A 7,187-nucleotide genomic window follows, 5' to 3' on the forward strand; every position below is an offset into this window, starting at 1 on the left:
ACGAATATAAGCAAGGGTGTTTTACGTAGCTTTACTACAATATTTTCTAAACATAGTAGTCCGCGAATGGATGTGATGGATTTTAATTGCTTCCTATTCTCGCACTCTGAGGCAAAGGAGAAAATCAGCGAGGAGGAAATTTGCAACGGCCTTGCCGTGGATGTCAACGCATGACTGGAGTGCTACAGAGTATCTGACACTGACGCCCGTAAATACTACAATTGACAACGACGACGAATTTGTAAATTTCCGTTCACAAGGAATGGGCACATGTTTATGATGGAGGCATTAGAAGGGAATGGACGTATGTGTCACCAAGAATTCCGAATGTACCCGCCAATGTTGCGACATTTCACTCATATTCTCCGTGACAAGTATGGCTTATGCAGCAACCAGCAAGTGGATATCTATGAGTAGGTAGGTATGTTCCTTTGCATCTTAGCGCATGGTAAGGGATACCGCCAGGTGACAAGTTCAATCATTCGTTGCAAACAGTATGTCACTATTTCAAGCAGGTGCTCCGTGCTGTTGTCGCATTAGCGCAACGTATGATCCGTCCGGCTGACAACTACAATGAAAGTGTGGAGCCCCACAGGCCTGACCCAAACAAGCATCCACTATTCCAAAACTGCATTGGTACTATTGACGGGACGCATGTGAAGGCTATGCTACAGCGTCACGAGCGTGTCAACTTCATTGGAAAGAAAGGAGTACCGACGTAGAATGTCTTAGCTACATGCGATTTCAATTTATGTTTCACCTTTGTGCGCGCTGGCACAACAGGATGTATGCTCGATGCTCGCATACTAGCTCGTGCAATTCTCAGTCCCAAAATACATTTTTCGCAACTAGCCCCAGGTAAATATTATTTGGTGGACTCAGGTTTCGTACATTGGCCGAGGTATATGGCCCCTTATAAAGGCTCAAATATTCTGTATCACTTCCAACAATTCGCTGATGATGGTACGGGGCGACGCAGAAGGTTTCGAAATGCACGTGAGAGATTTAACTTCAAACACTTGTCATGCAGGAACGTCATAGAACGTACATTTGGTGTGTGGAAATAGGGTGGAAAATCCATGACCGTATGCCTAGCTACCCATTCCGAACACAAATGGCAGTGGTTGTAGCGACGATGGGTATTCATAACTTACTACGCCATTCAAGGATTACGGACGAGGCATTCTTGCGGGCGGACACAAATGAGGATGCGCCCGCGGAGGTGGAGCTTCCAACGCAGAGGACAAAATGCATAGCGAAATGAATGTCGTCGAAATGCAACGAAATGAATGGGGATAGGCTGCGTGATTACATGGCACAGCAACCATAACGGTGATTCGTCGCGAGTGTCGCTTTTTATCGAAAATTTATCATTGTCATGTACCCACATTTTATATCCATTCCAATTTGGGTGGACGTTTTCACATTAACCTGAATAGAAACACAGAATTATGAATTAATTTACAGCACCAGAAGGATGGACAGAAACAAATATAGTGTATTATTGTTGTTTAAAGGTCACTGTTGTTGTATTTCTTACATTTTAACTTTGTATTTTTTTCATTTTTATTCTAAAAGATAATGTTTACAATTGCAAATGAAATGTAGTGTATATGAACTCTTTTTTATAAAGAGAGCCGCTCTCCTAATTAATCGGCAAATTATGCTTATCTCGTTTTTGGTAAGGTGGGTTAAATAGTATCGAAGCATATGAAAATGGAAAAGAATTTTTTATTTTTTTTCATTTTTGCCTATTATTTTATTCAATAGAATCTAATACAATGAACCTAACTTATAGTACTCTTTAATCTTTATACATGCATTGCAAAATTACAACTCCTCATCTTTTCTTGTTTCCTCTTCATTTTTTTCAGATAAATAAAAATAGTTGTCTTGACATAGTTGGTGGTATGTGACTATAATTAAATACATTAATATATCCTCAAATTGCCTATGGAACGTCTTCTATATTTGATGATAATTTGATGTATATGAATATTTTAAGATTCACCAATTTCAAAATTTGAAACTGTATTATCTATCTAAAATCGCTACACAATTTCAGAACGTCGTTTTCACTGTATAGGATGAAGAAAGTACTCGTTCTGACAAAGATCCACCACAATCTTTCGTCTGTATAGTGGCATCCTGTCCGCTGAAATTGTTTCTATCGGATGCCCCAGAACGAAGCATTCTATATATTTGAGTACGAACATTATACAATTTGGTCTGTACAAGAAATACTTGTACGTTAGTGTAATGTGCCATAAACGAGAACTTAACAACGATAATAAATAACAAGAATTGAAATGCTCATCCATTGTTTGCACATGGTGGATAAGGTATAATCTCCTGCTTCATTCATTACTTGATATGTTTATTTATGTCTCGTTTGGTAGAAAGGGGTCGACACTGCAATAATTCTTGAACCATAGTGTATGCTATGTTTGTTTGTGCCTTGATTACATCTGGTGTGTGAACATTATTGCTGCAGTCGTATATCTGAAATTTTCATTCAGGAATATTGACCATGAAAAGATAACATTCATTGCCTAGATATGAGCTTGGAATTAATAAATACTTACACCCCATCCACGGATGACTATTTATAGGCAATCTACCATTGACATAGTCTTGTAGGCGCGTTCCATCCATTTTACCTCTCTGGTTTCCCATTCGAAAGTCCATTTGCCACCTCATATGACGAGATCTTTGCTCTTCGAATTGGAATTCCAAAATCGCATATTGTTTATTGATAAGTGTACAAGCTTCGTTCATACGCCGCCTCAATAACTTCAGCTCCAGCTCAATATGCTAATAAAATAAACACAAGTAACATATATCAGGCATATTAACTACAAAATCAAATTGAGTGTGGTTGCTAAAATTTCGTACCGCAATATTCAGATCTTTCGTTCGATCCAGTAGCGTTCTCAGCATGTCCCATCCGTAGATGTTCCCATTGCCGTCGTCCAAGTATGCACTATATGACACAATTGACATTAGTATCAAATAAATCAACACAGAATTTCTGGCATTGCCGTAATAATGTTTAGCATTCGAACTACTAAGAATGAGTAAAATTTGTTACCCTGATTCATCTGTCGCTATAAAATCTCTAATTGTCCTGTACTTTTTCATGTCGTAGTCTTCTAACGGATGACTTTTCGATGATGAAGACTATGTGCACTTCCTCTTCCTTTCCCTTTCTCTTCTTAACCTTTGAGCATGTTCAATTTGTTGAGACGTTGACGTCTCCTGTTCATGATCAGTAGGATTTAGACTTGCATGAGGAGAGACATCTTGTTGTAAGGAACTTACAATGGCTTCCATGTTCGATTCCCAGTTAGATAATCTATTCTGCATATTCTCAGTATGTTCGTCGGTATATGATTTCACGGAACATAAACTGAAATCCACATAATACCGTATTTGCTCTTGTTGCTGTTGAAATAATTCTTCTTGTCTTTGCAGAACTGCCTGATAATGGGCTTCTTGTGTTTTCGATTCGTGGGCCATATGACTCTGAAACAAACCAGATAGAAAATTATCTATGTACGAATGTAAACCATGTTGCATGTAATCTTGCGATGATTTGGTCTGTTATTTGAACATTAGCTTTTGGTTGTCAAGGATCGCGTGGTTTAGGGCTCTTGATTCTTTAACAAAGTCTGTCTTCAAGTTGCCACATAGATCGGACACATCTGATATTGTATGCTGCCTATAAATACCAAACATTTCTTTCAAACGATCTTCAGTTATATATCTTGGGGTACCAGAAGCAGAACTAGACTCAGCTCCAATTGAAGTTCTCGGTGTACCACCACTTGTCGCTTGCTGCGCACGGATATGATCCGATAATGATTGTGCTACATTATCCAATTCTCTGTTGACAATGGCATCTAGTATACTATGTTCATCCTCAGCTAGCAGTGACAAATTTGTATTCCATGGTGTTTCTAATTCTTCTTCGGTAGGTTGCAGCACTGCAAGGATTTTGATCTGTAATCATCATAAACAAGTTCATCTCAGCAAATTTTTCAATGTCAAACTTTACCAATTTAATGCGAACATCATTGTACGTTGGAATTAAAAAGTCATACCCCTTCCATATCCAGAAACTCTTTAACAATCGCTTCTTTCAGTATTGTATTAGGCCTCCACTTGTGCATTCGTGGAATCTGTGCCGTTTTGTACCTACGACGTCCAGACTTTTGCCCGATTTGTGGAAATGCTTCATATATCTAATACTGCAACAGAATTACAGGTAAATATTGATGTATATAATATATTTTTTTACGAAGAAATTATACGAAATACAGGAACACTTAGAATATGAACAACATACCTGAAATACAAGTGGATAGCCTTGTACTGTATACTTACATTCGGTTTGTCGGTTCTGTTGCATCCTTACCACTCTTTCCAATTGCGACTCTCTCAACGAATTTAACAAAACGAAATATGCGGTATGGCCCCATGGATACGTAAGGAACGCATTAAGATGTTCAACTATGTTCAACGTTCTATAATCAATTTATCTTGAAGTCGGTTTCAACACACACTCCACCAACATAACTAGTCTTAACTTAAATTTATCTTCCTCATCTTCGCACATATGGAAAGCTTCTAAAAGCATTCTATTACTAATTTTTTTGACCCCACTGAAGTATTGATCTCTAAGACGATCGTTACTATAGTCAATTTCAATGGATGGTTCATGACAAGGTAATCCAGTAATTAGATAAAATTCATGCATGTCGAACCTGACAACATGGTCATCTAACCATACCCAAAGTTCATTATTTTTGCCACAATGTACAATTCACATTATAAATTTGTGTACCGATTTACTACTAAATTGTTCTTGTTGTCCCCTGAACATAGCTCCGTAAACAAATTCACAAAAATTACTACACAATAAATAACATTGTTGATTGACATCTATGAATTCTACAAAATCATTAATGTTCACGATTTGGATACTGAACGATGGTAGCAGAAAATCACTGATCTGGAGAGAGAACGTATTCTAAAGATATCTGCATAAATTACACAATAATGAATATTTTCAAACAAATATATTATTTTGTTTACGAAAATTCAATAGAAAATGAACATAAAAAAAGTGTACAGTTGATCGTAAATTATATTATTAGACAAATCTATTTTTATTTTCAAAACCACATTCTATAAAACCTGAGAACAATAAAACAGAAAAAAGGAACAACATTTCTCATGGAGACAGTCTCCGTGACACACTGTGTGTCACAGTGTGTCACGAAGAGTGTGTCTCTGTGACACACTGCTGTGTATAGTCTCCGTGACACACACCAAGAACTTCGTTTGTGTCCGTGACACACATGAAGTGTTCTGTGTATGTCATAGAGACAGACTCCGTGACACACACTAAGTAGCACAAATGGTCTAACAAATTTTTTTCTTCGACAGCTTACTACTAAGTAGCACAAATGTTGAATAGAAATTTTGATGTGCTTACCTTTTTCAATCGACTGGGCACCTTTGTGGAGTAAATGTGTGAGAAGCTTTCCAAGTAAATGTGTTGCCGAATGAATGTTGCCAATGAGATTGTAGTTACAAAGTGTGGAGAGTGAATGAACGTGAAATGTGTGGATGGAAGAGTGAATGTGAGGATAATGAGTGATTGTGAGAAGGACCCTCTACTTAAAAGTGTGTATGCATGTGACAAGTCCTTGCAAATTGTGTGGAGAGGATTGGATGTCAGTAACAAATTTGTTGTGTTATGAAAATTGAGTGAATGGTTTGGATGGATTCTGTATGGGAATATATTCTCGTGTTGTTGTGTTGTGAATGTTTTTTACACATTCGAATATATATCCATGGCTTTTTTACACATCAATATTGTGACTTGTTGTCTTGCCATAATTGGAACGTTTCGACAAACTTTAATTTTCTTTAATTTATTAAAGTTAACCGAGTTAATCAAAATAATATGTTTAGAGAGTTGTAATTGCATTACAAGAATCCTAAGAACTACCACGTCTTAACCATGTTTGTTGTGTGTCATCGTGTATGCATTGACATTTTGTGGTGTTCTTAAATAAAATATTAAAAAAATCTCAAAATTTCAAAGGAAACGCGTTTTTCAATTTTATATTTTGGAAAACAGTTTCTCGAAATGACAAAGAGAACGTATTTTCAACAATTTCAAAACATGCACTCAAAACACAAAACTCAAAACTACAAAATTGAATCACGAAGAGAATAGGCCCTAAGATTTTTGCATTTTCTTTTCGAGTTCAATGAAATTGAGTACGTTGATAACATGGGTTGTGAGTAAACAAGGTTTAATTCAAAACGTCAGAGACGAATGTGGCAACAAATTAATGTGAACGAAGCATGGGTGGGTCAGTTTACTTGGGGCTGTGGCACAATTCGATCTAGTCTTGTGATAGAGAAAACGAGTTCATGTGTTCTGCCTTAGATGTAGAATAGTAGCCAAATTGGAGAAAAATGTCTCCGGTCCCACATGATTGAGGAGTTGGGGAATATGGCAGCCTTTGAATTGTCAAAGGCTGATGGATTCTTCACGTGATGGTAGAATAGAACAAGGGCAACGTTGGCATTTTGTGGTATTTCAAATTCAATTCAAAATACAAGCCAGGAACATGGCCCACTTTGATTTGACCCAAAAATGCATTTTTTGCAACCAAAATGGGAAACAAACACACTCTAAATATATATTAATTAATTTAATTAATCTTCATTATAACCTGATTTTTGATATTAAAACTAATCTCCCTTATTTCTGAATAGTCTACTTTATATATAAGGTTTTGGGTAGTTTTCTCATGTGTAAATGCTTTAGACTTACCCAAATCTTGAATTATTTATTGTTTAAATTCATATATATATATAGGGAAAATTGCAGTCGAGGTACCAAACCTTTCGTTTATTAGCAGACTTTGCCCAAACCTTTAGTTTGTGCCACCGGAGATATCAAACCTTTAAAAAATGTGTGGGGCCAATCCAAAATGATGGTTTCCATCTGTTTGACTGCCAAAACCGTCAGTTGACCCTTTTAATGATAATTTCAAGAATTTTCACCAAATAAGTGAAGGGCAACATGGTCATTACACACATTTCTCTCCTATTATATACTTCACTGTTTATTTCCCTCCATTTCTTTATCACTATATATTACC

This window comes from Olea europaea, unplaced genomic scaffold, assembly GCF_002742605.1.
Source record: "Olea europaea var. sylvestris unplaced genomic scaffold, O_europaea_v1 scaffold716, whole genome shotgun sequence".
NCBI lineage: Eukaryota > Viridiplantae > Streptophyta > Magnoliopsida > Lamiales > Oleaceae > Olea > Olea europaea.